General features: G+C 45.7%; 74 non-coding genes across 74 annotated transcripts; all 74 read left to right on the forward strand.

The window, feature by feature from the left end:
• Positions 1–145: 145 nt before the first annotated feature.
• LOC123435099 lies at positions 146–264 on the forward strand. The gene has a single exon (XR_006626361.1). It is a non-coding gene; the product is annotated as a 5S ribosomal RNA (ribosomal RNA).
• A 206-nt stretch (positions 265–470) lies between these two features.
• LOC123435383 lies at positions 471–589 on the forward strand. Its single transcript, XR_006626636.1, has one exon. It is a non-coding gene; the product is annotated as a 5S ribosomal RNA (ribosomal RNA).
• Positions 590–777: 188 nt separating this feature from the next.
• Positions 778–896, forward strand: LOC123437458. Its single transcript, XR_006628637.1, has one exon. It is a non-coding gene; the product is annotated as a 5S ribosomal RNA (ribosomal RNA).
• A 215-nt stretch (positions 897–1111) lies between these two features.
• Positions 1112–1230, forward strand: LOC123437741. The gene has a single exon (XR_006628913.1). It is a non-coding gene; the product is annotated as a 5S ribosomal RNA (ribosomal RNA).
• A 182-nt stretch (positions 1231–1412) lies between these two features.
• On the forward strand, positions 1413–1531 carry LOC123435384. The gene has a single exon (XR_006626637.1). It is a non-coding gene; the product is annotated as a 5S ribosomal RNA (ribosomal RNA).
• Positions 1532–1761: 230 nt separating this feature from the next.
• LOC123437809 lies at positions 1762–1880 on the forward strand. The gene has a single exon (XR_006628977.1). It is a non-coding gene; the product is annotated as a 5S ribosomal RNA (ribosomal RNA).
• Positions 1881–2071: 191 nt separating this feature from the next.
• LOC123431568 lies at positions 2072–2190 on the forward strand. Its single transcript, XR_006623159.1, has one exon. It is a non-coding gene; the product is annotated as a 5S ribosomal RNA (ribosomal RNA).
• Positions 2191–2390: 200 nt separating this feature from the next.
• Positions 2391–2509, forward strand: LOC123436218. The gene has a single exon (XR_006627451.1). It is a non-coding gene; the product is annotated as a 5S ribosomal RNA (ribosomal RNA).
• A 188-nt stretch (positions 2510–2697) lies between these two features.
• On the forward strand, positions 2698–2816 carry LOC123435385. Its single transcript, XR_006626638.1, has one exon. It is a non-coding gene; the product is annotated as a 5S ribosomal RNA (ribosomal RNA).
• A 185-nt stretch (positions 2817–3001) lies between these two features.
• Positions 3002–3120, forward strand: LOC123436847. Its single transcript, XR_006628056.1, has one exon. It is a non-coding gene; the product is annotated as a 5S ribosomal RNA (ribosomal RNA).
• Positions 3121–3314: 194 nt separating this feature from the next.
• Positions 3315–3433, forward strand: LOC123438487. Its single transcript, XR_006629626.1, has one exon. It is a non-coding gene; the product is annotated as a 5S ribosomal RNA (ribosomal RNA).
• Positions 3434–3630: 197 nt separating this feature from the next.
• On the forward strand, positions 3631–3749 carry LOC123435386. Its single transcript, XR_006626639.1, has one exon. It is a non-coding gene; the product is annotated as a 5S ribosomal RNA (ribosomal RNA).
• Positions 3750–3952: 203 nt separating this feature from the next.
• Positions 3953–4071, forward strand: LOC123435111. The gene has a single exon (XR_006626372.1). It is a non-coding gene; the product is annotated as a 5S ribosomal RNA (ribosomal RNA).
• A 209-nt stretch (positions 4072–4280) lies between these two features.
• On the forward strand, positions 4281–4399 carry LOC123435122. The gene has a single exon (XR_006626383.1). It is a non-coding gene; the product is annotated as a 5S ribosomal RNA (ribosomal RNA).
• Positions 4400–4620: 221 nt separating this feature from the next.
• LOC123435134 lies at positions 4621–4739 on the forward strand. Its single transcript, XR_006626394.1, has one exon. It is a non-coding gene; the product is annotated as a 5S ribosomal RNA (ribosomal RNA).
• Positions 4740–4951: 212 nt separating this feature from the next.
• On the forward strand, positions 4952–5070 carry LOC123435145. Its single transcript, XR_006626406.1, has one exon. It is a non-coding gene; the product is annotated as a 5S ribosomal RNA (ribosomal RNA).
• A 194-nt stretch (positions 5071–5264) lies between these two features.
• Positions 5265–5383, forward strand: LOC123431888. The gene has a single exon (XR_006623489.1). It is a non-coding gene; the product is annotated as a 5S ribosomal RNA (ribosomal RNA).
• Positions 5384–5577: 194 nt separating this feature from the next.
• Positions 5578–5696, forward strand: LOC123432859. Its single transcript, XR_006624429.1, has one exon. It is a non-coding gene; the product is annotated as a 5S ribosomal RNA (ribosomal RNA).
• Positions 5697–5902: 206 nt separating this feature from the next.
• Positions 5903–6021, forward strand: LOC123438414. The gene has a single exon (XR_006629557.1). It is a non-coding gene; the product is annotated as a 5S ribosomal RNA (ribosomal RNA).
• A 188-nt stretch (positions 6022–6209) lies between these two features.
• LOC123436358 lies at positions 6210–6328 on the forward strand. Its single transcript, XR_006627585.1, has one exon. It is a non-coding gene; the product is annotated as a 5S ribosomal RNA (ribosomal RNA).
• Positions 6329–6636: 308 nt separating this feature from the next.
• Positions 6637–6755, forward strand: LOC123436823. Its single transcript, XR_006628033.1, has one exon. It is a non-coding gene; the product is annotated as a 5S ribosomal RNA (ribosomal RNA).
• A 212-nt stretch (positions 6756–6967) lies between these two features.
• On the forward strand, positions 6968–7086 carry LOC123434876. Its single transcript, XR_006626145.1, has one exon. It is a non-coding gene; the product is annotated as a 5S ribosomal RNA (ribosomal RNA).
• Positions 7087–7268: 182 nt separating this feature from the next.
• LOC123435960 lies at positions 7269–7387 on the forward strand. Its single transcript, XR_006627203.1, has one exon. It is a non-coding gene; the product is annotated as a 5S ribosomal RNA (ribosomal RNA).
• A 203-nt stretch (positions 7388–7590) lies between these two features.
• Positions 7591–7709, forward strand: LOC123432270. The gene has a single exon (XR_006623861.1). It is a non-coding gene; the product is annotated as a 5S ribosomal RNA (ribosomal RNA).
• A 182-nt stretch (positions 7710–7891) lies between these two features.
• Positions 7892–8010, forward strand: LOC123438233. The gene has a single exon (XR_006629387.1). It is a non-coding gene; the product is annotated as a 5S ribosomal RNA (ribosomal RNA).
• Positions 8011–8213: 203 nt separating this feature from the next.
• Positions 8214–8332, forward strand: LOC123435897. Its single transcript, XR_006627141.1, has one exon. It is a non-coding gene; the product is annotated as a 5S ribosomal RNA (ribosomal RNA).
• A 182-nt stretch (positions 8333–8514) lies between these two features.
• LOC123436359 lies at positions 8515–8633 on the forward strand. Its single transcript, XR_006627587.1, has one exon. It is a non-coding gene; the product is annotated as a 5S ribosomal RNA (ribosomal RNA).
• A 230-nt stretch (positions 8634–8863) lies between these two features.
• Positions 8864–8982, forward strand: LOC123431940. Its single transcript, XR_006623546.1, has one exon. It is a non-coding gene; the product is annotated as a 5S ribosomal RNA (ribosomal RNA).
• Positions 8983–9200: 218 nt separating this feature from the next.
• On the forward strand, positions 9201–9319 carry LOC123432522. Its single transcript, XR_006624100.1, has one exon. It is a non-coding gene; the product is annotated as a 5S ribosomal RNA (ribosomal RNA).
• A 182-nt stretch (positions 9320–9501) lies between these two features.
• On the forward strand, positions 9502–9620 carry LOC123435156. The gene has a single exon (XR_006626417.1). It is a non-coding gene; the product is annotated as a 5S ribosomal RNA (ribosomal RNA).
• A 203-nt stretch (positions 9621–9823) lies between these two features.
• LOC123438451 lies at positions 9824–9942 on the forward strand. Its single transcript, XR_006629592.1, has one exon. It is a non-coding gene; the product is annotated as a 5S ribosomal RNA (ribosomal RNA).
• Positions 9943–10124: 182 nt separating this feature from the next.
• On the forward strand, positions 10125–10243 carry LOC123438264. The gene has a single exon (XR_006629416.1). It is a non-coding gene; the product is annotated as a 5S ribosomal RNA (ribosomal RNA).
• A 200-nt stretch (positions 10244–10443) lies between these two features.
• On the forward strand, positions 10444–10562 carry LOC123432200. Its single transcript, XR_006623795.1, has one exon. It is a non-coding gene; the product is annotated as a 5S ribosomal RNA (ribosomal RNA).
• Positions 10563–10837: 275 nt separating this feature from the next.
• Positions 10838–10956, forward strand: LOC123436824. The gene has a single exon (XR_006628034.1). It is a non-coding gene; the product is annotated as a 5S ribosomal RNA (ribosomal RNA).
• A 230-nt stretch (positions 10957–11186) lies between these two features.
• On the forward strand, positions 11187–11305 carry LOC123435898. Its single transcript, XR_006627142.1, has one exon. It is a non-coding gene; the product is annotated as a 5S ribosomal RNA (ribosomal RNA).
• Positions 11306–11535: 230 nt separating this feature from the next.
• Positions 11536–11654, forward strand: LOC123431825. Its single transcript, XR_006623412.1, has one exon. It is a non-coding gene; the product is annotated as a 5S ribosomal RNA (ribosomal RNA).
• A 233-nt stretch (positions 11655–11887) lies between these two features.
• On the forward strand, positions 11888–12006 carry LOC123435899. The gene has a single exon (XR_006627143.1). It is a non-coding gene; the product is annotated as a 5S ribosomal RNA (ribosomal RNA).
• Positions 12007–12188: 182 nt separating this feature from the next.
• On the forward strand, positions 12189–12307 carry LOC123436360. Its single transcript, XR_006627588.1, has one exon. It is a non-coding gene; the product is annotated as a 5S ribosomal RNA (ribosomal RNA).
• Positions 12308–12489: 182 nt separating this feature from the next.
• On the forward strand, positions 12490–12608 carry LOC123436361. The gene has a single exon (XR_006627589.1). It is a non-coding gene; the product is annotated as a 5S ribosomal RNA (ribosomal RNA).
• Positions 12609–12871: 263 nt separating this feature from the next.
• On the forward strand, positions 12872–12990 carry LOC123436825. Its single transcript, XR_006628035.1, has one exon. It is a non-coding gene; the product is annotated as a 5S ribosomal RNA (ribosomal RNA).
• Positions 12991–13202: 212 nt separating this feature from the next.
• On the forward strand, positions 13203–13321 carry LOC123432523. The gene has a single exon (XR_006624101.1). It is a non-coding gene; the product is annotated as a 5S ribosomal RNA (ribosomal RNA).
• A 182-nt stretch (positions 13322–13503) lies between these two features.
• On the forward strand, positions 13504–13622 carry LOC123438215. The gene has a single exon (XR_006629370.1). It is a non-coding gene; the product is annotated as a 5S ribosomal RNA (ribosomal RNA).
• Positions 13623–13828: 206 nt separating this feature from the next.
• Positions 13829–13947, forward strand: LOC123435167. The gene has a single exon (XR_006626428.1). It is a non-coding gene; the product is annotated as a 5S ribosomal RNA (ribosomal RNA).
• Positions 13948–14147: 200 nt separating this feature from the next.
• LOC123435178 lies at positions 14148–14266 on the forward strand. Its single transcript, XR_006626439.1, has one exon. It is a non-coding gene; the product is annotated as a 5S ribosomal RNA (ribosomal RNA).
• Positions 14267–14448: 182 nt separating this feature from the next.
• On the forward strand, positions 14449–14567 carry LOC123436666. Its single transcript, XR_006627879.1, has one exon. It is a non-coding gene; the product is annotated as a 5S ribosomal RNA (ribosomal RNA).
• Positions 14568–14761: 194 nt separating this feature from the next.
• LOC123432990 lies at positions 14762–14880 on the forward strand. Its single transcript, XR_006624552.1, has one exon. It is a non-coding gene; the product is annotated as a 5S ribosomal RNA (ribosomal RNA).
• A 200-nt stretch (positions 14881–15080) lies between these two features.
• LOC123438641 lies at positions 15081–15199 on the forward strand. The gene has a single exon (XR_006629774.1). It is a non-coding gene; the product is annotated as a 5S ribosomal RNA (ribosomal RNA).
• A 194-nt stretch (positions 15200–15393) lies between these two features.
• On the forward strand, positions 15394–15512 carry LOC123432277. The gene has a single exon (XR_006623868.1). It is a non-coding gene; the product is annotated as a 5S ribosomal RNA (ribosomal RNA).
• Positions 15513–15715: 203 nt separating this feature from the next.
• On the forward strand, positions 15716–15834 carry LOC123435189. The gene has a single exon (XR_006626450.1). It is a non-coding gene; the product is annotated as a 5S ribosomal RNA (ribosomal RNA).
• Positions 15835–16025: 191 nt separating this feature from the next.
• LOC123434914 lies at positions 16026–16144 on the forward strand. Its single transcript, XR_006626182.1, has one exon. It is a non-coding gene; the product is annotated as a 5S ribosomal RNA (ribosomal RNA).
• Positions 16145–16338: 194 nt separating this feature from the next.
• Positions 16339–16457, forward strand: LOC123432570. Its single transcript, XR_006624146.1, has one exon. It is a non-coding gene; the product is annotated as a 5S ribosomal RNA (ribosomal RNA).
• A 194-nt stretch (positions 16458–16651) lies between these two features.
• LOC123435387 lies at positions 16652–16770 on the forward strand. Its single transcript, XR_006626640.1, has one exon. It is a non-coding gene; the product is annotated as a 5S ribosomal RNA (ribosomal RNA).
• A 197-nt stretch (positions 16771–16967) lies between these two features.
• Positions 16968–17086, forward strand: LOC123435202. Its single transcript, XR_006626461.1, has one exon. It is a non-coding gene; the product is annotated as a 5S ribosomal RNA (ribosomal RNA).
• A 188-nt stretch (positions 17087–17274) lies between these two features.
• On the forward strand, positions 17275–17393 carry LOC123434915. The gene has a single exon (XR_006626183.1). It is a non-coding gene; the product is annotated as a 5S ribosomal RNA (ribosomal RNA).
• Positions 17394–17587: 194 nt separating this feature from the next.
• Positions 17588–17706, forward strand: LOC123432571. Its single transcript, XR_006624147.1, has one exon. It is a non-coding gene; the product is annotated as a 5S ribosomal RNA (ribosomal RNA).
• Positions 17707–17900: 194 nt separating this feature from the next.
• Positions 17901–18019, forward strand: LOC123435388. The gene has a single exon (XR_006626641.1). It is a non-coding gene; the product is annotated as a 5S ribosomal RNA (ribosomal RNA).
• Positions 18020–18216: 197 nt separating this feature from the next.
• Positions 18217–18335, forward strand: LOC123435215. Its single transcript, XR_006626473.1, has one exon. It is a non-coding gene; the product is annotated as a 5S ribosomal RNA (ribosomal RNA).
• Positions 18336–18526: 191 nt separating this feature from the next.
• On the forward strand, positions 18527–18645 carry LOC123436471. The gene has a single exon (XR_006627695.1). It is a non-coding gene; the product is annotated as a 5S ribosomal RNA (ribosomal RNA).
• A 194-nt stretch (positions 18646–18839) lies between these two features.
• On the forward strand, positions 18840–18958 carry LOC123438644. The gene has a single exon (XR_006629776.1). It is a non-coding gene; the product is annotated as a 5S ribosomal RNA (ribosomal RNA).
• Positions 18959–19158: 200 nt separating this feature from the next.
• On the forward strand, positions 19159–19277 carry LOC123432278. Its single transcript, XR_006623869.1, has one exon. It is a non-coding gene; the product is annotated as a 5S ribosomal RNA (ribosomal RNA).
• Positions 19278–19477: 200 nt separating this feature from the next.
• LOC123435227 lies at positions 19478–19596 on the forward strand. The gene has a single exon (XR_006626484.1). It is a non-coding gene; the product is annotated as a 5S ribosomal RNA (ribosomal RNA).
• A 191-nt stretch (positions 19597–19787) lies between these two features.
• LOC123438359 lies at positions 19788–19906 on the forward strand. Its single transcript, XR_006629506.1, has one exon. It is a non-coding gene; the product is annotated as a 5S ribosomal RNA (ribosomal RNA).
• A 197-nt stretch (positions 19907–20103) lies between these two features.
• LOC123433046 lies at positions 20104–20222 on the forward strand. Its single transcript, XR_006624602.1, has one exon. It is a non-coding gene; the product is annotated as a 5S ribosomal RNA (ribosomal RNA).
• Positions 20223–20419: 197 nt separating this feature from the next.
• LOC123438032 lies at positions 20420–20538 on the forward strand. The gene has a single exon (XR_006629194.1). It is a non-coding gene; the product is annotated as a 5S ribosomal RNA (ribosomal RNA).
• Positions 20539–20732: 194 nt separating this feature from the next.
• On the forward strand, positions 20733–20851 carry LOC123435238. Its single transcript, XR_006626495.1, has one exon. It is a non-coding gene; the product is annotated as a 5S ribosomal RNA (ribosomal RNA).
• Positions 20852–21051: 200 nt separating this feature from the next.
• LOC123431692 lies at positions 21052–21170 on the forward strand. The gene has a single exon (XR_006623281.1). It is a non-coding gene; the product is annotated as a 5S ribosomal RNA (ribosomal RNA).
• Positions 21171–21364: 194 nt separating this feature from the next.
• Positions 21365–21483, forward strand: LOC123435389. The gene has a single exon (XR_006626642.1). It is a non-coding gene; the product is annotated as a 5S ribosomal RNA (ribosomal RNA).
• Positions 21484–21677: 194 nt separating this feature from the next.
• Positions 21678–21796, forward strand: LOC123436848. Its single transcript, XR_006628057.1, has one exon. It is a non-coding gene; the product is annotated as a 5S ribosomal RNA (ribosomal RNA).
• A 194-nt stretch (positions 21797–21990) lies between these two features.
• On the forward strand, positions 21991–22113 carry LOC123433399. Its single transcript, XR_006624904.1, has one exon. It is a non-coding gene; the product is annotated as a 5S ribosomal RNA (ribosomal RNA).
• A 698-nt stretch (positions 22114–22811) lies between these two features.
• LOC123432799 lies at positions 22812–22929 on the forward strand. Its single transcript, XR_006624368.1, has one exon. It is a non-coding gene; the product is annotated as a 5S ribosomal RNA (ribosomal RNA).
• A 441-nt stretch (positions 22930–23370) lies between these two features.
• On the forward strand, positions 23371–23489 carry LOC123435250. Its single transcript, XR_006626507.1, has one exon. It is a non-coding gene; the product is annotated as a 5S ribosomal RNA (ribosomal RNA).
• A 181-nt stretch (positions 23490–23670) lies between these two features.
• Positions 23671–23789, forward strand: LOC123435100. The gene has a single exon (XR_006626362.1). It is a non-coding gene; the product is annotated as a 5S ribosomal RNA (ribosomal RNA).
• Positions 23790–23992: 203 nt separating this feature from the next.
• LOC123431677 lies at positions 23993–24111 on the forward strand. The gene has a single exon (XR_006623265.1). It is a non-coding gene; the product is annotated as a 5S ribosomal RNA (ribosomal RNA).
• Positions 24112–24292: 181 nt separating this feature from the next.
• On the forward strand, positions 24293–24411 carry LOC123435101. The gene has a single exon (XR_006626363.1). It is a non-coding gene; the product is annotated as a 5S ribosomal RNA (ribosomal RNA).
• The last annotated feature ends 206 nt before the right edge of the window (positions 24412–24617 follow it).

The raw sequence follows: 24617 nt of genomic DNA on the forward strand, positions 1-24617 counted from the left end.
TCTATATGACCTCATTTTCTTATTTTTGACGATTACTGTGTGACTTATCCCACCGCGCTTGACACCCAACGACTAGTAGTAGTAGTAGTAGTAGTAGTAGTAGTAGTAGGGGCAAGCATAAGGAACAAATAGATAGTTGCAACTCGGATGCGATCATACCAGCACTAAAGCACCGGATCCCATCAGAACTCCGAAGTTAAGCGTGCTTGGGCGAGAGTAGTACTAGGATGGGTGACCTCCTGGGAAGTCCTCGTGTTGCATTCCCCTTTTTAAATATATTTTTGCGGCACGTGACAAGGATGACGCGGGACCGTGATCTATATGAGCTCATTTTCTTATTTTTGACGATTACTGTGTGACTTTTCCCACCGCGCTTGACACCCAAGGACTAGTAGTAGTAGTAGTAGTAGTAGTAGTAGTAGTAGTAGTAGTAGGGGCAAGCATGAGGAACAAATAGATAGTTGCATGTCGGATGCGATCATACCAGCACTAAAGCACCGGATCCCATCAGAACTCCGAAGTTAAGCGTGCTTGGGCGAGAGTAGTACTAGGATGGGTGACCTCCTGGGAAGTCCTCGTGTTGCATTTCCCTTTTTAAATATATTTTTGCGCCACGTGACAAGGATGACGCGGGAGCGTGATCTATATGACCTCATTTTCTTATTTTTGACGATTACTGTGTGACTTTTTCCACCGCGCTTGACACCCAACGACTAGTAGTAGTAGTAGTAGTAGTAGTAGGGGCAAGCATAAGGAACATATAGATAGTTGCATGTCGGATGCGATCATACCAGCACTAAAGCACCGGATCCCATCAGAACTCCGAAGTTAAGCGTACTTGGGCGAGAGTAGTACTACGATGGGTGACCTCCTGGGAAGTCCTCGTGTTGCATTCCCCTTTTTAAATATATTTTTGCGGCACGTGACAAGGATGACGCGGGACCGTGATCTATATGACCTCATTTTCTTATTTTTGACGATTACTGTGTGACTTTTCCCACCGCGCTTGACACCCAACGACTAGTAGTAGTAGTAGTAGTAGTAGTTGTAGTAGTAGTATTAGTAGTAGTAGTAGGGGCAAGCATAAGGAACAAATAGATGGTTGCATGTCGGATGCGATCATACCAGCACTGAAGCACCGGATCCCATCAGAACTCCGAAGTTAAGCGTGTTTGGGCGAGAGTAGTACTAGGATGGGTGACCTCCTAGGAAGTCCTCGTGTTGCATTCCCCTTTTTAAATATATTTTTGCGCCACGTGACAAGGATGACGCGGGAGCGTGATCTATATGACCTCATTTTCTTATTTTTGACGATTACTGTGTGACTTTTCCCACCGCGCTTGACACCCAACGACTAGTAGTAGTAGTAGTAGTAGGGGCAAGCATAAGGAACAAATAGATAGTTGCATGTCGGATGCGATCATACCAGCACTAAAGCACCGGATCCCATCAGAACTCCGAAGTTAAGCGTGCTTGGGCGAGAGTAGTACTAGGATGGGTGACCTCCTGGGAAGTCCTCGTGTTGCATTTCCCTTTTTAAATATATTTTTGCGCCACGTGACAAGGATGACGCGGGAGCGTGATCTATATGACCTCATTTTCTTATTTTTGACGATTACTGTGTGACTTCTCCCACCGCGCTTGACACCCAACGACTAGTAGTAGTAGTAGTAGTAGTAGTAGTAGTAGTAGTAGTAGTAGTAGTAGTAGTAGTAGTAGTAGTAGGGGCAAGCATAAGGAACAAATAGATAGTTGCATGTCGGATGAGATCATACCAGCACTAAAGCACCGGATCCCATCAGAACTCCGAAGTTAAGCGTGCTTGGGCGAGAGTAGTACTAGGATGGGTGACCTCCTGGGAAGTCCTCGTGTTGCATTCCCCTTTTTAAATATATTTTTGCGGCACGTGACAAGGATGACGCGGGACCGTGATCTATATGACCTCATTTTCTTATTTTTGACGATTACTGTGTGACTTTTCCCACCGCGCTTGACACCCAACGACTAGTAGTAGTAGTAGTAGTAGTAGTAGTAGGGGCAAGCATAAGGAAGAAATAGATAGTTGCATGTCGGATGCGATCATACCAGCACTAAAGCAACGGATCCCATCAGAACTCTGAAGTTAAGCGTGCTTGGGCGAGAGTAGTACTAGGATGGGTGACCTCTTGGGAAGTCCTCGTGTTGCATTCCCCTTTTTAAATATATTTTTGCGCCACGTGACAAGGATGACGCAGGACCGTGATCTATATGACCTCATTTTCTTATTTTTGACGATTACTGTGTGACTTATCCCACCGCGCTTGACACCCAACGACTAGTAGTAGTAGTAGTAGTAGTAGTAGTAGTAGTAGTAGGGGCAAGCATAAGGAACAAATAGATAGTTGCAACTCGGATGCGATCATACCAGCACTAAAGCACCGGATCCCATCAGAACTCCGAAGTTAAGCGTGCTTGGGCGAGAGTAGTACTAGGATGGGTGACCTCCTCGGAAGTCCTCGTGTTGCATTCCCCTTTTTAAATATATTTTTGCGGCACGTGACAAGGATGACGCGGGACCGTGATCTATATGAGCTCATTTTCTTATTTTTGACGATTAATGTGTGACTTTTCCCACCGCGCTTGACACCCAACGACTAGTAGTAGTAGTAGTAGTAGTAGTAGGGGCAAGCATAAGGAACAAATAGATAGTTGCATGTCGGATGCGATCATACCAGCACTAAAGCACCGGATCCCATCAGAACTCCGAAGTTAAGCGTGCTTGGGCGAGAGTAGTACTAGGATGGGTGACCTCCTGGGAAGTCCTCGTGTTGCATTTCCCTTTTTAAATATATTTTTGCGCCACGTGACAAGGATGACGCGGGAGCGTGATCTATATGACCTCATTTTCTTATTTTTGACGATTACTGTGTGACTTTTTCCACCGCGCTTGACACCCAACGACTAGTAGTAGTAGTAGTAGTAGTAGGGGCAAGCATAAGGAACAAATAGATAGTTGCATGTCGGATGCGATCATACCAGCACTAAAGCACCGGATCCCATCAGAACTCCGAAGTTAAGCGTACTTGGGCGAGAGTAGTACTAGGATGGGTGACCTCCTGGGAAGTCCTCGTGTTGCATTCCCCTTTTTAAATATATTTTTGCGGCACGTGACAAGGATGACGCGGGACCGTGATCTATATGACCTCATTTTCTTATTTTTGACGATTACTGTGTGACTTTTCCCACCGCGCTTGACACCCAACGACTAGTAGTAGTAGTACTAGTAGTAGTAGTAGTAGGGGCAAGCATAAGGAAGAAATAGATAGTTGCATGTCGGATGCGATCATACCAGCACTAAAGCACCGGATCCCATCAGAACTCCGAAGTTAAGCGTGCTTGGGCGAGAGTAGTACTAGGATGGGTGACCTCCTGGGAAGTCCTCCTGTTGCATTCCCCTTTTTCAATATATTTTTGCGCCACGTGACAAGGATGACGCGGGAGCGTGATCTATATGACCTCATTTTCTTATTTTTGACGATTACTGTGTGACTTTTCCCACCGCGCTTGACACCCAACGACTAGTAGTAGTAGTACTAGTAGTAGTAGTAGTAGTAGGGGCAAGCATAAGGAACAAATAGATAGTTGCATGTCGGATGCGATCATACCAGCACTAAAGCACCGGATCCCATCAGAACTCCGAAGTTAAGCGTGCTTGGGCGAGAGTAGTACTAGGATGGGTGACCTCCTGGGAAGTCCTCGTGTTGCATTTCCCTTTTTAAATATATTTTTGCGCCACGTGACAAGGATGACGCGGGAGCGTGATCTATATGACCTCATTTTCTTATTTTTGACGATTACTGTGTGACTTTTTCCACCGCGCTTGACACCCAACGACTAGTAGTAGTAGTAGTAGTAGTAGTAGTAGTAGTAGTAGTAGGGGCAAGCATAAGGAAGAAATAGATAGTTGCATGTCGGATGCGATCATACCAGCACTAAAGCACCGGATCCCATCAGAACTCCGAAGTTAAGCGTGCTTGGGCGAGAGTAGTACTAGGATGGGTGACCTCCTGGGAAGTCCTCGTGTTGCATTCCCCTTTTTAAATATATTTTTGCGCCACGTGACAAGGATGACGCGGGAGCGTGATCTATATGACCTCATTTTCTTATTTTTGACGATTACTGTGTGACTTTTCCCACCGCGCTTGACACCCAACGACTAGTAGTAGTAGTACTAGTAGTAGTAGTAGTAGTAGTAGTAGTAGTAGGGGCAAGCATAAGGAACAAATAGATAGTTGCATGTCGGATGCGATCATACCAGCACTAAAGCACCGGATCCCATCAGAACTCCGAAGTTAAGCGTGCTTGGGCGAGAGTAGTACTAGGATGGGTGACCTCCTGGGAAGTCCTCGTGTTGCATTCCCCTTTTTAAATATATTTTTGCGCCACGTGACAAGGATGACGCGGGACCGTGATCTATATGACCTCATTTTCTTATTTTTGACGATTACTGTGTGACTTTTCCCACCGCGCTTGACACCCAACGACTAGTAGTAGTAGTAGTAGTAGTAGTAGTAGTAGTAGTAGTAGTAGTAGTAGTAGTAGTAGGGGCAAGCATAAGGAAGAAATAGATAGTTGCATGTCGGATGCGATCATACCAGCACTAAAGCACCGGATCCCATCAGAACTCCGAAGTTAAGCGTGCTTGGGCGAGAGTAGTACTAGGATGGGTGACCTCCTGGGAAGTCCTCGTGTTGCATTCCCCTTTTTAAATATATTTTTGCGCCACGTGACAAGGATGACGCGGGACCGTGATCTATATGACCTCATTTTCTTATTTTTGACGATTACTGTGTGACTTTTCCCACCGCGCTTGACACCCAACGACTAGTAGTAGTAGTACTAGTAGTAGTAGTAGTAGTAGTAGTAGTAGTAGTAGGGGCAAGCATAAGGAACAAATAGATAGTTGCATGTTGGATGCGATCATACCAGCACTAAAGCACCGGATCCCATCAGAACTCCGAAGTTAAGCGTGCTTGGGCGAGAGTAGTACTAGGATGGGTGACCTCCTGGGAAGTCCTCGTGTTGCATTCCCCTTTTTAAATATATTTTTGCGCCACGTGACACGGATGACGCGGGACCGTGATCTATATGACCTCATTTTCTTATTTTTGACGATTACTGTGTGACTTTTCCCACCGCGCTTGACACCCAACGACTAGTAGTAGTAGTAGTAGTAGTAGTAGTAGTAGGGGCAAGCATAAGGAACAAATAGATAGTTGCATGTCGGATCCGATCATACCAGCACTAAAGCATCGGATCCCATCAGAACTCCGAAGTTAAGCGTGCTTGGGCGAGAGTAGTACTAGGATGGGTGACCTCCTGGGAAGTCCTCGTGTTGCATTCCCCTTTTTAAATATATTTTTGCGGCATGTGACAAGGATGACGCGGGACCGTGATCTATATGACCTCATTTTCTTATTTTTGACGATTACTGTGTGACTTTTCCCACCGCGCTTGACACCCAACGACTAGTAGTAGTAGTAGTAGTAGTAGTAGTAGTAGGGGCAAGCATAAGGAAGAAATAGATAGTTGCATGTCGGATGCGATCATAACAGCACTAAAGCACCGGATCCCATCAGAACTCCGAAGTTAAGCGTGCTTGGACGAGAGTAGTACTAGGATGGGTGACCTCCTCGGAAGTCCTCGTGTTGCATTTCCCTTTTTAAATATATTTTTGCGCCACGTGACAAGGATGACGCGGGACCGTGATCTATATGACCTCATTTTCTTATTTTTGACGATTACTGTGTGACTTCTCCCACCGCGCTTGACACCCAACGACTAGTAGTAGTAGTAGTAGTAGTAGTAGTAGTAGTAGTAGTAGTAGGGGCAAGCATAAGGAACAAATAGATAGTTGCATGTCGGATGCGATCATACCACCACTAAAGCACCGGATCCCATCAGAACTCCGAAGTTAAGCGTGCTTGGGCGAGAGTAGTACTAGGATGGGTGACCTCTTGGGAAGTCCTCGTGTTGCATTCCCCTTTTTAAATATAATTTTGCGCCACGTGACAAGGATGACGCGGGAGCGTGATCTATATGACCTCATTTTCTTATTTTTGACGATTACTGTGTGACTTTTCCCACCGCGCTTGACACCCAATGACTACTACTACTAGTAGTAGTAGTAGTAGGGGCCAGCATAAGGAACAAATAGATAGTTGCATGTCGGATGCGATCATACCAGCACTAAAGCACCGGATCCCATCAGAACTCCGAAGTTAACCGTGCTTGGGCGAGAGTAGTACTAGGATGGGTGACCTCCTGGGAAGTCCTCGTGTTGCATTCCCCTTTTTAAATATATTTTTGCGCCACGTGACAAGGATGACGCGGGAGCGTGATCTATATGACCTCATTTTCTTATTTTTGACGATTACTGTGTGACTTTTCCCACCGCGCTTGACACCCAACGACTAGTAGTAGTAGTAGTAGTAGTAGTAGTAGGAGTAGCAGTAGCAGTAGCAGTAGCAGTAGCAGTAGCAGTAGCAGTAGCAGTAGCAGTAGCAGTAGCAGTAGTAGTAGTAGTAGTAGTAGTAGTAGTAGTAGTAGTAGTAGTAGTAGGGGCAAGCATAAGGAACAAATAGATATTTGCATGTCGGATGCGATCATACCAGCACTAAAGCACCGGATCCCATTAGAACTCTGAAGTTAAGCGTGCTTGGGCGAGAGTAGTACTAGGATGGGTGACCTCCTGGGAAGTCCTCGTGTTGCATTCCCCTTTTTAAATATATTTTTGCGCCACGTGACAAGGATGACGCGGGACCGTGATCTATATGACCTCATTTTCTTATTTTTGACGATTACTGTGTGACTTTTCCCACCGCGCTTGACACCCAACGACTAGTAGTAGTAGTAGTAGTAGTAGTAGTTGTAGTATTAGTAGTAGTAGTAGGGGCAAGCATAGGGAACAAATAGATGGCTGCATGTCGGATGCGATCATACCAGCACTGAAGCACCGGATCCCATCAGAACTCCGAAGTTAAGCGTGCTTGGGCGAGAGTAGTACTAGGATGGGTGACCTCCTGGGAAGTCCTCGTGTTGCATTCCCCTTTTTAAATATATTTTTGCGCCACGTGACAAGGATGACGCGGGAGCGTGATCTATATGACCTCATTTTCTTATTTTTGACGATTACTGTGTGACTTTTCCCACCGCGCTTGACACCCAACGACTAGTAGTAGTAGTAGTAGTAGGGGCAAGCATAAGGAACAAATAGATAGTTGCATGTCGGATGCGATCGTACCAGCACTAAAGCACCGGATCCCATCAGAACTCCGAAGTTAAGCGTGCTTGGGCGAGAGTAGTACTAGGATGGGTGACCTCCTGGGAAGTCCTCGTGTTGCATTCCCCTTTTTAAATATATTTTTGCGCCACGTGACAAGGATGACGCGGGAGCGTGATCTATATGACCTCATTTTCTTATTTTTGACGATTACTGTGTGACTTTTCCCACCGCGCTTGACACCCAACGACTAGTAGTAGTAGTAGTAGTAGTACTAGTAGTAGTAGTAGTAGGGGCAAGCATAAGGAACAAATAGATAGTTGCATGTCGGATGCGATCATACCAGCACTAAAGCACCGGATCCCATCAGAACTTCGAAGTTAAGCGTGCTTGGGCGACAGTAGTACTAGGATGGGTGACCTCCTGGGAAGTCCTCGTGTTGCATTCCCCTTTTTAAATATATTTTTGCGCCACGTGACAAGGATGACGCGGGACCGTGATCTATATGACCTCATTTTCTTATTTTTGACGATTACTGTGTGACTTTTCCCACCGCGCTTGACACCCAACGACTAGTAGTAGTAGTAGTAGTAGGGGCAAGCATAAGGAACAAATAGATAGTTGCATGTCGGATGCGATCATACCAGCACTAAAGCACCGGATCCCATCAGAACTCCGAAGTTAACCGTGCTTGGGCGAGAGTAGTACTAGGATGGGTGACCTCCTTGGAAGTCCTCGTGTTGCATTCCCCTTTTTAAATATATTTTTGCGCCACGTGACAAGGATGACGCGGGAGCGTGATCTATATGACCTCATTTTCTTATTTTTGACGATTACTGTGTGACTTTTCCCACCGCGCTTGACACCCAACGACTAGTAGTAGTAGTACTAGTAGTACTAGTAGTAGTAGTAGTAGGGGCAAGCATAAGGAACAAATAGATGGTTGCATGTCGGATGCGATCATACCAGCACTGAAGCACCGGATCCCATCAGAACTCCGAAGTTAAGCGTGTTTGGGCGAGAGTAGTACTAGGATGGGTGACCTCCTGGGAAGTCCTCGTGTTGCATTCCCCTTTTTAAATATATTTTTGCGCCACGTGACAAGGATGACGCGGGAGCGTGATCTATATGACCTCATTTTCTTATTTTTGACGATTACTGTGTGACTTTTCCCACCGCGCTTGACACCCAACGACTAGTAGTAGTAGTAGTAGTAGGGGCAAGCATAAGGAACAAATAGATAGTTGCATGTCGGATGCGATCATACCAGCACTAAAGCACCGGATCCCATCAGAACTCCGAAGTTAACCGTGCTTGGGCGAGAGTAGTACTAGGATGGGTGACCTCCTGGGAAGTCCTCGTGTTGCATTCCCCTTTTTAAATATATTTTTGCGCCACGTGACAAGGATGACGCGGGAGCGTGATCTATATGACCTCATTTTCTTATTTTTGACGATTACTGTGTGACTTTTCCCACCGCGCTTGACACCCAACGACTAGTAGTAGTAGTAGTAGTAGTAGTAGTAGTAGTAGTAGTAGTAATAGTAGTAGTAGTAGTAGTAGTAGGGGCAAGCATAAGGAACAAATAGATAGTTGCATGTCGGATGCGATCATACCAGCACTAAAGCACCGGATCCCATTAGAACTCTGAAGTTAAGCGTGCTTGGGCGAGAGTAGTACTAGGATGAGTGACCTCCTGGGAAGTCCTCGTGTTGCATTCCCCTTTTTAAATATATTTTTGCGCCACGTGACAAGGATGACGCGGGACCGTGATCTATATGACCTCATTTTCTTATTTTTGACAATTACTGTGTGACTTTTCCCACCGCGCTTGACACCCAACGACTAGTACTAGTAGTAGTAGTAGTAGTAGTAGTAGTAGTAGTAGTATTAGTAGTAGTAGGGGCAAGCATAAGGAACAAATAGATGGTTGCATGTCGGATGCGATCATTCCAGCACTGAAGCACCGGATCCCATCAGAACTCCGAAGTTAAGCGTGTTTGGGCGAGAGTAGTACTAGGATGGGTGACGTCCTGGGAAGTCCTCGTGTTGCATTCCCCTTTTTAAATATATTTTTGCGCCACGTGACAAGGATGACGCGGGAGCGTGATCTATATGACCTCATTTTCTTATTTTTGACGATTACTGTGTGACTTTTCCCACCGCGCTTGACACCCAACGACTAGTAGTAGTAGTAGTAGTAGAGGCAAGCATAAGGAACAAATAGATAGTTGCATGTCGGATGCGATCATACCAGCACTAAAGCACCGGATCCCATCAGAACTCCGAAGTTAAGCGTGCTTGGGCGAGAGTAGTACTAGGATGGGTGACCTCCTGGGAAGTCCTCGTGTTGCATTCCCCTTTTTAAATATATTTTTGCGCCACGTGACAAGGATGACGCGGGACCGTGATCTATATGACCTCATTTTCTTATTTTTGACGATTACTGTGTGACTTTTCCCACCGCGCTTGACACCCAACGACTAGTAGTAGTAGTAGTAGTAGTACTAGTAGTAGTAGTAGTAGGGGCAAGCATAAGGAACAAATAGATAGTTGCATGTCGGATGCGATCATACCAGCACTAAAGCACCGGATCCCATCAGAACTCCGAAGTTAAGCGTGCTTGGGCGACAGTAGTACTAGGATGGGTGACCTCCTGGGAAGTCCTCGTGTTGCATTCCCCTTTTTAAATATATTTTTGCGCCACGTGACAAGGATGACGCGGGACCGTGATCTATATGACCTCATTTTCTTATTTTTGACGATTACTGTGTGACTTTTCCCACCGCGCTTGACACCCAACGACTAGTAGTAGTAGTAGTAGTAGGGGCAAGCATAAGGAACAAATAGATAGTTGCATGTCGGATGCGATCATACCAGCACTAAAGCACCGGATCCCATCAGAACTCCGAAGTTAAGCGTGCTTGGGCGATAGTAGTACTAGGATGGGTGACCTCTTGGGAAGTCCTCGTGTTGCATTCCCCTTTTTAAATATATTTTTGCGCCACGTGACAAGGATGACGCGGGAGCGTGATCTATATGACCTCATTTTCTTATTTTTGACGATTACTGTGTGACTTTTCCCACCGCGCTTGACACCCAACGACGAGTAGTAGTAGTAGTAGTAGTAGTAGTAGTAGTAGTAGGGGCAAGCATAAGGAACAAATAGATAGTTGCATGTCGGATGCGATCATACCAGCACTAAAGCACCGGATACCATCAGAACTCCGAAGTTAACCGTGCTTGGGCGAGAGTAGTACTAGGATGGGTGACCTCCTGGGAAGTCCTCGTGTTGCATTCCCCTTTTTAAATATATCTTTGCGCCACGTGACAAGGATGACGCGGGAGCGTGATCTATATGACCTCATTTTCTTATTTTTGACGATTACTGTGTGACTTTTCCCACCGCGCTTGACACCCAACGACTAGTAGTAGTAGTAGTAGTAGTAGTAGTAGTAGTAGTAGTACTAGTAGTAGTAGTAGTAGTAGTAGTAATAGTAGTAGTAGTAGTAGTAGTAGTAATAGTAGTAGTAGTAGTAGGGGCAAGCATAAGGAACAAATAGATAGTTGCATGTCGGATGCGATCATACCAGCACTAAAGCACCGGATCCCATTAGAACTCTGAAGTTAAGCGTGCTTGGGCGAGAGTAGTACTAGGATGGGTGACCTCCTGGGAAGTCCTCGTGTTGCATTCCCCTTTTTAAATATATTTTTGCGCCACGTGACAAGGATGACGCGGGACCGTGATCTATATGACCTCATTTTCTTATTTTTGACGATTACTGTGTGACTTTTCCCACCGCGCTTGACACCCAACGACTAGTAGTAGTAGTAGTAGTAGTAGTAGTAGTAGTAGTAGTAGTAGTAGTAGTATTAGTAGTCGTAGTAGGGGCAAGCATAAGGAACAAATAGATGGTTGCATGTCGGATGCGATCATACCAGCACTGAAGCACCGGATCCCATCAGAACTCCGAAGTTAAGCGTGTTTGGGCGAGAGTAGTACTAGGATGGGTGACCTCCTGGGAAGTCCTCGTGTTGCATTCCCCTTTTTAAATATATTTTTGCGCCACGTGACAAGGATGACGCGGGAGCGTGATCTATATGACCTCATTTTCTTATTTTTGACGATTACTGTGTGACTTTTCCCACCGCGCTTGACACCCAACGACTAGTAGTAGTAGTAGTAGTAGTAGTAGTAGTAGTAGTAGTAGTAATAGTAGTAGTAGTAGTAGTAGTAGGGGCAAGCATAAGGAACAAATAGATAGTTGCATGTCGGATGCGATCATACCAGCACTAAAGCACCGGATCCCATTAGAACTCTGAAGTTAAGCGTCCTTGGGCGAGAGTAGTACTAGGATGGGTGACCTCCTGGGAAGTCCTCGTGTTGCATTCCCCTTTTTAAATATATTTTTGCGCCACGTGACAAGGATGACGCGGGACCGTGATCTATATGACCTCATTTTCTTATTTTTGACGATTACTGTGTGACTTTTCCCACCGCGCTTGACACCCAACGACTAGTAGTAGTAGTAGTAGTAGTAGTAGTAGTAGTAGTAGTAGTAGTAGTAGTAGTATTAGTAGTAGTAGTAGGGGCAAGCATAAGGAACAAATAGATGGTTGCATGTCGGATGCGATCATACCAGCACTGAAGCACCGGATCCCATCAGAACTCCGAAGTTAAGCGTGTTTGGGCGAGAGTAGTACTAGGATGGGTGACCTCCTGGGAAGTCCTCGTGTTGCATTCCCCTTTTTAAATATATTTTTGCGCCACGTGACAAGGATGACGCGGGAGCGTGATCTATATGACCTCATTTTCTTATTTTTGACGATTACTGTGTGACTTTTCCCACCGCGCTTGACACCCAACGACTAGTAGTAGTAGTAGTAGTAGGGGCAAGCATAAGGAACAAATAGATAGTTGCATGTCGGATGCGATCATACCAGCACTAAAGCACCGGATCCCATCAGAACTCCGAAGTTAACCGTGCTTGGGCGAGAGTAGTACTAGGATGGGTGACCTCCTGGGAAGTCCTCGTGTTGCATTCCCCTTTTTAAATATATTTTTGCGCCACGTGACAAGGATGACGCGGGAGCGTGTACTATATGACCTCATTTTCTTATTTTTGACGATTACTGTGTGACTTTTCCCACCGCGCTTGACACCCAACGACTAGTAGTAGTAGTAGTAGTAGGGGCAAGCATAAGGAACAAATAGATAGTTGCATGTCGGATGCGATCATACCAGCACTAAAGCACCGGATCCCATCAGAACTCCGAAGTTAACCGTGCTTGGGCGAGAGTAGTACTAGGATGGGTGACCTCCTGGGAAGTCCTCGTGTTGCATTCCCCTTTTTAAATATATTTTTGCGCCACGTGACAAGGATGACGCGGGAGCGTGATCTATATGACCTCATTTTCTTATTTTTGACGATTACTGTGTGACTTTTCCCACCGCGCTTGACACCCAACGACTAGTAGTAGTAGTAGTAGTAGTAGTAGTAGTAGTAGTAGTAGTAGTAGTAGTAGTAGTAGTAGTAGTAGTAGTAGTAGTAGTAGTAGTAGTAGTAGTAGTAGGGGCAAGCATAAGGAACAAATAGATAGTTGCATGTCGGATGCGATCATACCAGCACTAAAGCACCGGATCCCATTAGAACTCTGAAGTTAAGCGTGCTTGGGCGAGAGTAGTACTAGGATGGGTGACCTCCTGGGAAGTCCTCGTGTTGCATTCCCCTTTTTAAATATATTTTTGCGCCACGTGACAAGGATGACGCGGGACCGTGATCTATATGACCTCATTTTCTTATTTTGGACGATTACTGTGTGACTTTTCCCACCGCGCTTGACACCCAACGACTAGTAGTAGTAGTAGTAGTAGTAGTAGTAGTAGTAGTATTAGTAGTAGTAGGGGCAAGCATAAGGAACAAATAGATGGTTGCATGTCGGATGCGATCATTCCAGCACTGAAGCACCGGATCCCATCAGAACTCCGAAGTTAAGCGTGTTTGGGCGAGAGTAGTACTAGGATGGGTGACGTCCTGGGAAGTCCTCGTGTTGCATTCCCCTTTTTAAATATATTTTTGCGCCACGTGACAAGGATGACGCGGGAGCGTGATCTATATGACCTCATTTTCTTATTTTTGACGATTACTGTGTGACTTTTCCCACCGCGCTTGACACCCAACGACTAGTAGTAGTAGTAGTAGTAGGGGCAAGCATAAGGAACAAATAGATAGTTGCATGTCGGATGCGATCATACCAGCACTAAAGCACCGGATCCCATCAGAACTCCGAAGTTAAGCGTGCTTGGGCGAGAGTAGTACTAGGATGGGTGACCTCCTCGGAAGTCCTCGTGCTGCATTCCCCTTTTTAAATATATTTTTGCGCCACGTGACAAGGATGACGCGGGACCGTGATCTATATGACCTCATTTTCTTATTTTTGACGATTACTGTGTGACTTTTCCCACCGCGCTTGACACCCAACGACTAGTAGTAGTAGTAGTAGTAGTAGTACTAGTAGTAGTAGTAGTAGGGGCAAGCATAAGGAACAAATAGATAGTTGCATGTCGGATGCGATCATACCAGCACTAAAGCACCGGATCCCATCAGAACTCCGAAGTTAAGCGTGCTTGGGCGAGAGTAGTACTAGGATGGGTGACCTCCTGGGAAGTCCTCGTGTTGCATTCCCCTTTTTAAATATATTTTTGCGCCACGTGACAAGGATGACGCGGGAGCGTGATCTATATGACCTCATTTTCTTATTTTTGACGATTACTGTGTGACTTTTCCCACCGCGCTTGACACCCAACGACTAGTAGTAGTAGTACTAGTAGTAGTAGTAGTAGTAGTAGGGGCAAGCATAAGGAACAAATAGATAGTTGCATGTCGGATGCGATCATACCAGCACTAAAGCACCGGATCCCATCAGAACTCCGAAGTTAAGCGTGCTTGGGCGAGAGTAGTACTAGGATGGGTGACCTCCTGGGAAGTCCTCGTGTTGCATTCCCCTTTTTAAATATATTTTTGCGCCACGTGACAAGGATGACGCGAGACCGTGATCTATATGACCTCATTTTCTTATTTTTGACGATTACTATGTGACTTTTCCCACCGCGCTTGACACCCAACGACTAGTAGTAGTAGTAGTAGTAGGGGCAAGCATGGGGAACAAATAGATAGTTGCATGTCGGATGCGATCATACCAGCACTAAAGCACCGGATCCCATCAGAACTCCGAAGTTAAGCGTGCTTGGGCAAGAGTAGTACTAGGATGGGTGACCTCCTGGGAAGTCCTCGTGTTGCATTCCCCTTTTTAAATATATTTTTGCGGCACGTGACAAGGATGACGCGGGACCGTGATCTATATGACCTCATTTTCTTATTTTTGACGATTACTGTGTGACTTTTCCCACTGCGCTTGACACCCAACGACTAGTAGTAGTAGTAGTAGTAGTAGTAGTAGTAGGGGCAAGCATAAGGAAGAAATAGATAGTTGCATGTCGGATGCGATCATACCAGCACTAAAGCACCGGATCCCATCAGAACTCCGAAGTTAAGCGTGCTTGGGCGAGAGTAGTACTAGGATAAGTGACCTCCTCGGAAGTCCTCGTGTTGCATTTCCCTTTTTAAATATATTTTTGCGGCACGTGACAAGGATGACGCGGTACCGTGATCTATATGACCTCATTTTCTTATTTTTGACGATTACTGTGTGACTTTTCCCACCGCGCTTGACACCCAACGACTAGTAGTAGTAGTAGTAGTAGTAGTAGTAGTAGTAGTAGGGGCAAGCATAAGGAACAAATAGATAGTTGCATGTCGGATGCGATCATACCAGCACTAAAGCACCGGATCCCATCAGAACTCCGAAGTTAAGCGTACTTGGGCGAGAGTAGTACTAGGATGGGTGACCTCCTCGGAAGTCCTCGTGTTGCATTCCCCTTTTTAAATATATTTTTGCGGCACGTGACAAGGATGACGCGGGAGCGTGATCTATATGACCTCATTTTCTTATTTTTGACGATTACTGTGTGACTTTTCCCACCGCGCTTGACACCCAACGACTAGTAGTAGTAGTAGTAGTAGTAGTAGTAGTAGGGGCAAGCATAAGGAAGAAATAGATAGTTGCATGTCGGATGCGATCATACCAGCACTAAAGCACCGGATCCCATCAGAACTCCGAAGTTAAGCGTACTTGGGCGAGAGTAGTACTAGGATGGGTGACCTCCTCGGAAGTCCTCGTGCTGCATTCCCCTTTTTAAATATATTTTTGCGGCACGTGACAAGGATGACGCGGGAGCGTGATCTATATGACCTCATTTTCTTATTTTTGACGATTACTGTGTGACTTTTCCCACCGCGCTTGACACCCAACGACTACTAGTAGTAGTAGTAGTAGTAGTAGTAGTAGTAGTAGTAGGGGCAAGCATAAGGAAGAAATAGATAGTTGCATGTGGGATGCGATCATACCAGCACTAAAGCACCGGATCCCATCAGAACTCCGAAGTTAAGCGTGCTTGGGCGAGAGTAGTACTAGGATGGGTGACCTCCTGGGAAGTCCTCGTGTTGCATTCCCCTTTTTAAATATATTTTTGCGCCACGTGACAAGGATGACGCGGGAGCGTGATCTATATGACCTCATTTTCTTATTTTTGACGATTACTGTGTGACTTTTCCCACCGCGCTTGACACCCAACGACTAGTAGTAGTAGTAGTAGTAGTAGTAGTAGGGGCAAGCATAAGGAACAAATAGATAGTTGCATGTCGGATGCGATCATACCAGCACTAAAGCACCGGATCCCATCAGAACTCCGAAGTTAAGCGTGCTTGGGCGAGAGTAGTACTAGGATGGGTGACCTCATGGGAAGTCCTCGTGTTGCATTCCCCTTTTTAAATATATTTTTGCGCCACATGACAAGGATGACGCGGGAGCGTGATCTATATGACCTCATTTTCTTATTTTTGACGATTACTGTGTGACTTTTCCCACCGCGCTTGACACCCAACGACTAGTAGTAGTAGTAGTAGTAGTAGTAGTAGTAGGGGCAAGCATAAGGAACAAATAGATAGTTGCATGTCGGATGCGATGATACCAGCACTAAAGCATCGGATCCCATCAGAACTCCGAAGTTAAGCGTGCTTGGGCGAGAGTAGTACTAGGATGTGTGACCTCCTGGGAAGTCCTCGTGTTGCATTCCCCTTTTTAAATATATTTTTGCGGCACGTGACAAGGATGACGCGGGACCGTGATCTATATGACCTCATTTTCTTATTTTTGACGATTACTGTGTGACTTTTCCCACCGCGCTTGACACCCAACGACTAGTAGTAGTAGTAGTAGTAGTAGTAGTAGTAGGGGCAAGCATAAGGAACAAATAGATAGTTGCATGTCGGATGCGATCATACCAGCACTAAAGCACCGGATCCCATCAGAACTCCGAAGTTAAGCGTGCTTGGGCGAGAGTAGTACTAGGATGGGTGACCTCCTGGGAAGTCCTCGTGTTGCATTTCCCTTTTTAAATATATTTTTGCGGCACGTGACAAGGATGACGCGGGACCGTGATCTATATGACCTCATTTTCTTATTTTTGACGATTACTGTGTGACTTTTCCCACCGCGCTTGACACCCAACGACTAGTAGTAGTAGTAGTAGTAGTAGTAGTAGTAGTAGGGGCAAGCATAAGGAACAAATAGATAGTTGCATGTCGGATGCGATCATACCAGCACTAAAGCACCGGATCCCATCAGAACTCCGAAGTTAAGCGTGCTTGGGCGAGAGTAGTACTAGGATGGGTGACCTCCTGGGAAGTCCTCGTGTTGCATTCCCCTTTTTAAATATATTTTTGCGCCACGTGACAAGGATGACGCGGGAGCGTGATCTATATGACCTCATTTTCTTATTTTTGACGATTACTGTGTGACTTTTCCCACCGCGCTTGACACCCAACGACTAGTAGTAGTAGTAGTAGTAGTAGTAGGGGCAAGCATAAGGAACAAATAGATAGTTGCATGTCGGATGCGATCATACCAGCACTAAAGCACCGGATCCCATCAGAACTCCGAAGTTAAGCGTGCTTGGGCGAGAGTAGTACTAGGATGGGTGACCTCATGGGAAGTCCTCGTGTTGCATTCCCCTTTTTAAATATATTTTTGCGCCACATGACAAGGATGACGCGGGAGCGTGATCTATATGACCTCATTTTCTTATTTTTGACGATTACTGTGTGACTTTTCCCACCGCGCTTGACACCCAACGACTAGTAGTAGTAGTAGTAGTAGTAGTAGTAGTAGGGGCAAGCATAAGGAACAAATAGATAGTTGCATGTCGGATGCGATGATACCAGCACTAAAGCATCGGATCCCATCAGAACTCCGAAGTTAAGCGTGCTTGGGCGAGAGTAGTACTAGGATGTGTGACCTCCTGGGAAGTCCTCGTGTTGCATTCCCCTTTTTAAATATATTTTTGCGGCACGTGACAAGGATGACGCGGGACCGTGATCTATATGACCTCATTTTCTTATTTTTGACGATTACTGTGTGACTTTTCCCACCGCGCTTGACACCCAACGACTAGTAGTAGTAGTAGTAGTAGTAGTAGTAGTAGGGGCAAGCATAAGGAACAAATAGATAGTTGCATGTCGGATGCGATCATACCAGCACTAAAGCACCGGATCCCATCAGAACTCCGAAGTTAAGCGTGCTTGGGCGAGAGTAGTACTAGGATGGGTGACCTCCTGGGAAGTCCTCGTGTTGCATTTCCCTTTTTAAATATATTTTTGCGGCACGTGACAAGGATGACGCGGGACCGTGATCTATATGACCTCATTTTCTTATTTTTGACGATTACTGTGTGACTTTTCCCACCGCGCTTGACACCCAACGACTAGTAGTAGTAGTAGTAGTAGTAGTAGTAGTAGTAGGGGCAAGCATAAGGAACAAATAGATAGTTGCATGTCGGATGCGATCATACCAGCACTAAAGCACCGGATCCCATCAGAACTCCGAAGTTAAGCGTGCTTGGGCGAGAGTAGTACTAGGATGGGTGACCTCCTGGGAAGTCCTCGTGTTGCATTCCCCTTTTTAAATATATTTTTGCGCCACGTGACAAGGATGACGCGGGAGCGTGATCTATATGACCTCATTTTCTTATTTTTGACGATTACTGTGTGACTTTTCCCACCGCGCTTGACACCCAACGACTAGTAGTAGTAGTAGTAGTAGTAGTAGTAGGGGCAAGCATAAGGAACAAATAGATAGTTGCATGTCGGATGCGATCATACCAGCACTAAAGCACCGGATCCCATCAGAACTTCGAAGTTAAGCGTGCTTGGGCGAGAGTAGTACTAGGATGGGTGACCTCCTGGGAAGTCCTCGTGTTGCATTCCCCTTTTTAAATATATTTTTGCGCCACATGACAAGGATGACGCGGTACCGTGATCTATATGACCTCATTTTCTTATTTTTGACGATTACTGTGTGACTTTTCCCACCGCGCTTGACACCCAACGACTAGTAGTAGTAGTAGTAGTAGTAGTAGTAGTAGGGGCAAGCATAAGGAACAAATAGATAGTTGCATGTCGGATGCGATCATACCAGCACTAAAGCACCGGATCCCATCAGAACTCCGAAGTTAAGCGTACTTGGGCGAGAGTAGTACTAGGATGGGTGACCTCCTCGGAAGTCCTCGTGTTGCATTCCCCTTTTTAAATATATTTTTGCGGCACGTGACAAGGATGACGCGGGAGCGTGATCTATATGACCTCATTTTCTTATTTTTGACGATTACTGTGTGACTTTTCCCACCGCGCTTGACACCCAACGACTAGTAGTAGTAGTAGTAGTAGTAGTAGTAGTAGTAGTAGGGGCAAGCATAAGGAAGAAATAGATAGTTGCATGTCGGATGCGATCATACCAGCACTAAAGCACCGGATCCCATCAGAACTCCGAAGTTAAGCGTACTTGGGCGAGAGTAGTACTAGGATGGGTGACCTCCTCGGAAGTCCTCGTGCTGCATTCCCCTTTTTAAATATATTTTTGCGGCACGTGACAAGGATGACGCGGGAGCGTGATCTATATGACCTCATTTTCTTATTTTTGACGATTACTGTGTGACTTTTCCCACCGCGCTTGACACCCAACGACTACTAGTAGTAGTAGTAGTAGTAGTAGTAGTAGTAGTAGGGGCAAGCATAAGGAAGAAATAGATAGTTGCATGTGGGATGCGATCATACCAGCACTAAAGCACCGGATCCCATCAGAACTCCGAAGTTAAGCGTGCTTGGGCGAGAGTAGTACTAGGATGGGTGACCTCCTGGGAAGTCCTCGTGTTGCATTCCCCTTTTTAAATATATTTTTGCGCCACGTGACAAGGATGACGCGGGAGCGTGATCTATATGACCTCATTTTCTTATTTTTGACGATTACTGTGTGACTTTTCCCACCGCGCTTGACACCCAACGACTAGTAGTAGTAGTAGTAGTAGTAGTAGTAGGGGCAAGCATAAGGAACAAATAGATAGTTGCATGTCGGATGCGATCATACCACCACTAAAGCACCGGATCCCATCAGAACTCCGAAGTTAAGCGTGCTTGGGCGAGAGTAGTACTAGGATGGGTGACCTCATGGGAAGTCCTCGTGTTGCATTCCCCTTTTTAAATATATTTTTGCGCCACATGACAAGGATGACGCGGGACCGTGATCTATATGACCTCATTTTCTTATTTTTGACGATTACTGTGTGACTTTTCCCACCGCGCTTGACACCCAACGACTAGTAGTAGTAGTAGTAGTAGTAGTAGTAGTAGTAGGGGCAAGCATAAGGAACAAATAGATAGTTGCATGTCGGATGCGATCATACCAGCACTAAAGCATCGGATCCCATCAGAACTCCGAAGTTAAGCGTGCTTGGGCGATAGTAGTACTAGGATGTGTGACCTCCTGGGAAGTCCTCGTGTTGCATTCCCCTTTTTCAATATATTTTTGCGCCACGTGACAAGGATGACGCGGGACCGTGATCTATATGACCTCATTTTCTTATTTTTGACGATTACTGTGTGACTTTTCCCACCGCGCTTGACACCCAACGACTAGTAGTAGTAGTAGTAGTAGTAGTAGTAGTAGTAGGGGCAAGCATAAGGAAGAAATAGATAGTTGCATGTCGGATGCGATCATACCAGCACTAAAGCACCGGATCCCATCAGAACTCCGAAGTTAAGCGTGCTTGGGCGAGAGTAGTACTAGGATGGGTGACCTCCTGGGAAGTCCTCTTGTTGCATTCCCCTTTTTAAATATATTTTTGCGCCACGTGACAAGGATGACGCGGGAGCGTGATCTATATGACCTCATTTTCTTATTTTTGTCGATTACTGTGTGACTTTTCCCACCGCGCTTGACACCCAACGACTAGTAGTAGTAGTAGTAGTAGTAGTAGTAGTAGGGGCAAGCATAAGGAACAAATAGATAGTTGCATGTCGGATGCGATCATACCAGCACTAAAGCACCGGATCCCATCAGAACTCCGAAGTTAAGCGTGCTTGGGCGAGAGTAGTACTAGGATGGGTGACCTCCTGGGAAGTCCTCGTGTTGCATTCCCCTTTTTAAATATATTTTTGCGCCACGTGACAAGGATGACGCGGGAGCGTGATCTATATGACCTCATTTTCTTATTTTTGACGATTACTGTGTGACTTTTCCCACCGCGCTTGACACCCAACGACTAGTAGTAGTAGTAGTAGTAGTAGTAGTAGTAGTAGTAGGGGCAAGCATAAGGAACAAATAGATAGTTGCATGTCGGATGCGATCATACCAGCACTAAAGCACCGGATCCCATCACAACTCCGAAGTTAAGCGTGCTTGGGCGAGAGTAGTACTAGGATGGGTGACCTCCTGGGAAGTCCTCGTGTTGCATTCCCCTTTTTAAATATATTTTTGCGGCACGTGACAAGGATGACGCGGGACCGTGATCTATATGACCTCATTTTCTTATTTTTGACGATTACTGTGTGACTTTTCCCACCGCGCTTGACACCCAACGACTAGTAGTAGTAGTAGTAGTAGTAGTAGTAGTAGGGGCAAGCATAAGGAACAAATAGATAGTTGCATGTCGGATGCGATCATACCAGCACTAAAGCACCGGATCCCATCAGAACTCCGAAGTTAAGCGTGCTTGGGCGAGAGTAGTACTAGGATGGGTGACCTCCTGGGAAGTCCTCGTGTTGCATTTCCCTTTTTAAATATATTTTTGCGGCACGTGACAAGGATGACGCGGGACCGTGATCTATATGACCTCATTTTCTTATTTTTGACGATTACTGTGTGACTTTTCCCACCGCGCTTGACACCCAACGACTAGTAGTAGTAGTAGTAGTAGTAGTAGTAGTAGGGGCAAGCATAAGGAACAAATAGATAGTTGCATGTCGGATGCGATCATACCAGCACTAAAGCACCGGATCCCATCAGAACTCCGAAGTTAAGCGTACTTGGGCGAGAGTAGTACTAGGATGGGTGACCTCCTGGGAAGTCCTCGTGTTGCATTCCCCTTTTTAAATATATTTTTGCGGCACGTGACAAGGATGACGCGGGACCGTGATCTATATGACCTCATTTTCTTATTTTTGACGATTACTGTGTGACTTTTCCCACCGCGCTTGACACCCAACGACTAGTAGTAGTAGTAGTAGTAGTAGTAGTAGTAGGGGCAAGCATAAGGAACAAATAGATAGTTGCATGTCGGATGCGATCATACCAGCACTAAAGCACCGGATCCCATCAGAACTCCGAAGTTAAGCGTGCTTGGGCGAGAGTAGTACTAGGATGGGTGACCTCCTGGGAATCGCACTAAAGCACCGGATCCCATCGTGTTGCATTCCCCTTTTTAAATATATTTTTGCGCCACATGACAAGGATGACGCGGGACCGTGATCTATATGACCTCATTTTCTTATTTTTGACGATTACTGTGTGACTTTTCCCACCGCGCTTGACACCCAACGACTAGTAGTAGTAGTAGTAGTAGTAGTAGTAGTAGGGGCAAGCATAAGGAACAAATAGATAGTTGCATGTCGGATGCGATCATACCAGCACTAAAGCACCGGATCCCATCAGAACTCATGTTGCATTCCCCTTTTTAAATATATTTTTACGCCACGTGACAAGGATGACGCGGGACCGTGATCTATATGACTTCATTTTCTTATTTTTGACGATTACTGTGTGACTTTTCCCACCGCGCTTGACACCCAACGACTAGTAGTAGTAGTAGTAGTAGTAGTAGTAGTAGTAGTAGTAGTAGGGCGAGAGTAGTACTAGGATGGGTGACCTCCTGGGAAGTCCTCGTGTTGCATTCCCCTTTTTAAATATATTTTTGCGCCACGTGACAAGGATGACGCGGGAGCGTGATCTATATGACCTCATTTTCTTATTTTTGACGATTACTGTGTGACTTTTCCCACCGCGCTTGACACCCAACGACTAGTAGTAGTAGTAGTAGTAGTGGTAGTAGTAGTAGTAGTAGTAGGGGCAAGCATAAGGAACAAATAGATAGTTGCATGTCGGATGCGATCATACCAGCACTAAAGCACCGGATCCCATCAGAACTCCGAAGTTAAGCGTGCTTCGGCGAGAGTAGTACTAGGATGGGTGACCTCCTGGAAGTCCTCGTGTTGCATTCCCCTTTTTAAATATATTTTTGCGCCACGTGACAAGGATGACGCGGGACCGTGATCTATATGACCTCATTTTCTTATTTTTGACGATTACTGTGTGACTTTTCCCACCGCGCTTGACACCCAACGACTAGTAGTAGTAGTAGTAGTAGTAGTAGTAGTAGTAGTAGTAGGGCGAGAGTAGTACTAGGATGGGTGACCTCCTCGGAAGTCCTCGTGTTGCATTCCCTGGGTGACCTCCTGGGAAGTCCTCGTGTTGCATTCCCCTTTTTAAATATATTTTTGCGCCACGTGACAAGGATGACGCGGGACCGTGATCTATATAACCTCATTTTCTTATTTTTGACGATTACTGTGTGACTTTTCCCACCGCGCTTGACACCCAACGACTAGTAGTAGTAGTAGTAGTAGGGGCAAGCATAAGGAACAAATAGATAGTTGCATGTCGGATGCGATCATACCAGCACTAAAGCACCGGATCCCATCAGAACTCCGAAGTTAAGCGTGCTTGGGCGAGAGTAGTACTAGGATGGGTGACCTCCTGGGAAGTCCTCGTGTTGCATTCCCCTTTTTAAATATATTTTTGCGCCACGTGACAAGGATGACGCGGGACCGTGATCTATATGACCTCATTTTCTTATTTTTGACGATTACTGTGTGACTTTTCCCACCGCGCTTGACACCCAACGACTAGTAGTAGTAGTAGTAGTAGGGCAAGCATAAGGAACAAATAGATAGTTGCATGTCGGATGCGACCATACCAGCACTAAAGCACCGGATCCCATCAGAACTCCGAAGTTAAGCGTGCTTGGACGAGAGTAGTACTAGGATGGGTGACCTCCTGGGAAGTCCTCGTGTTGCATTCCCCTTTTTAAATATATTTTTGCGCCACGTGACAAGGATGACGCGGGAGCGTGATCTATATGACCTCATTTTCTTATTTTTGACGATTACTGTGTGACTTTTCCCACCGCGCTTGACACCCAACGACTAGTAGTAGTAGTAGTAGTAGTAGTAGTAGTAGTAGTAGTAGGGGCAAGCATAAGGAACAAATAGATAGTTGCATGTCTGATGCGATCATACCAGCACTAAAGCACCGGATCCCATCAGAACTCCGAAGTTAAGCGTGCTTGTGCGAGAGTAGTACTAGGATGGGTGACCTCCTGGGAAGTCCTCGTGTTGCATTCCCCTTTTTAAATATATTTTTGCGCCACGTGACAAGGATGACTCGGGACCGTGATCTATATGACCTCATTTTCTTATTTTTGACGATTACTGTGTGACTTTTCCCACCGCGCTTGACACCCAACGACTAGTAGTAGTAGTAGTAGTAGGGCAAGCATAAGGAACAAATAGATAGTTGCATGTCGGATGCGACCATACCAGCACTAAAGCACCGGATCCCATCAGAACTCCGAAGTTAAGCGTGCTTGGACGAGAGTAGTACTAGGATGGGTGACCTCCTGGGAAGTCCTCGTGTTGCATTCCCCTTTTTAAATATATTTTTGCGCCACGTGACAAGGATGACGCGGGAGCGTGATCTATATGACCTCATTTTCTTATTTTTGACGATTACTGTGTGACTTTTCCCACCGCGCTTGACACCCAACGACTAGTAGTAGTAGTAGTAGTAGTAGTAGTAGTAGTAGTAGTAGTAGGGGCAAGCATAAGGAACAAATAGATAGTTGCATGTC

This window comes from Hordeum vulgare, chromosome 2H, assembly GCF_904849725.1.
Source record: "Hordeum vulgare subsp. vulgare chromosome 2H, MorexV3_pseudomolecules_assembly, whole genome shotgun sequence".
In the NCBI taxonomy this organism is placed as follows: domain Eukaryota; kingdom Viridiplantae; phylum Streptophyta; class Magnoliopsida; order Poales; family Poaceae; genus Hordeum; species Hordeum vulgare.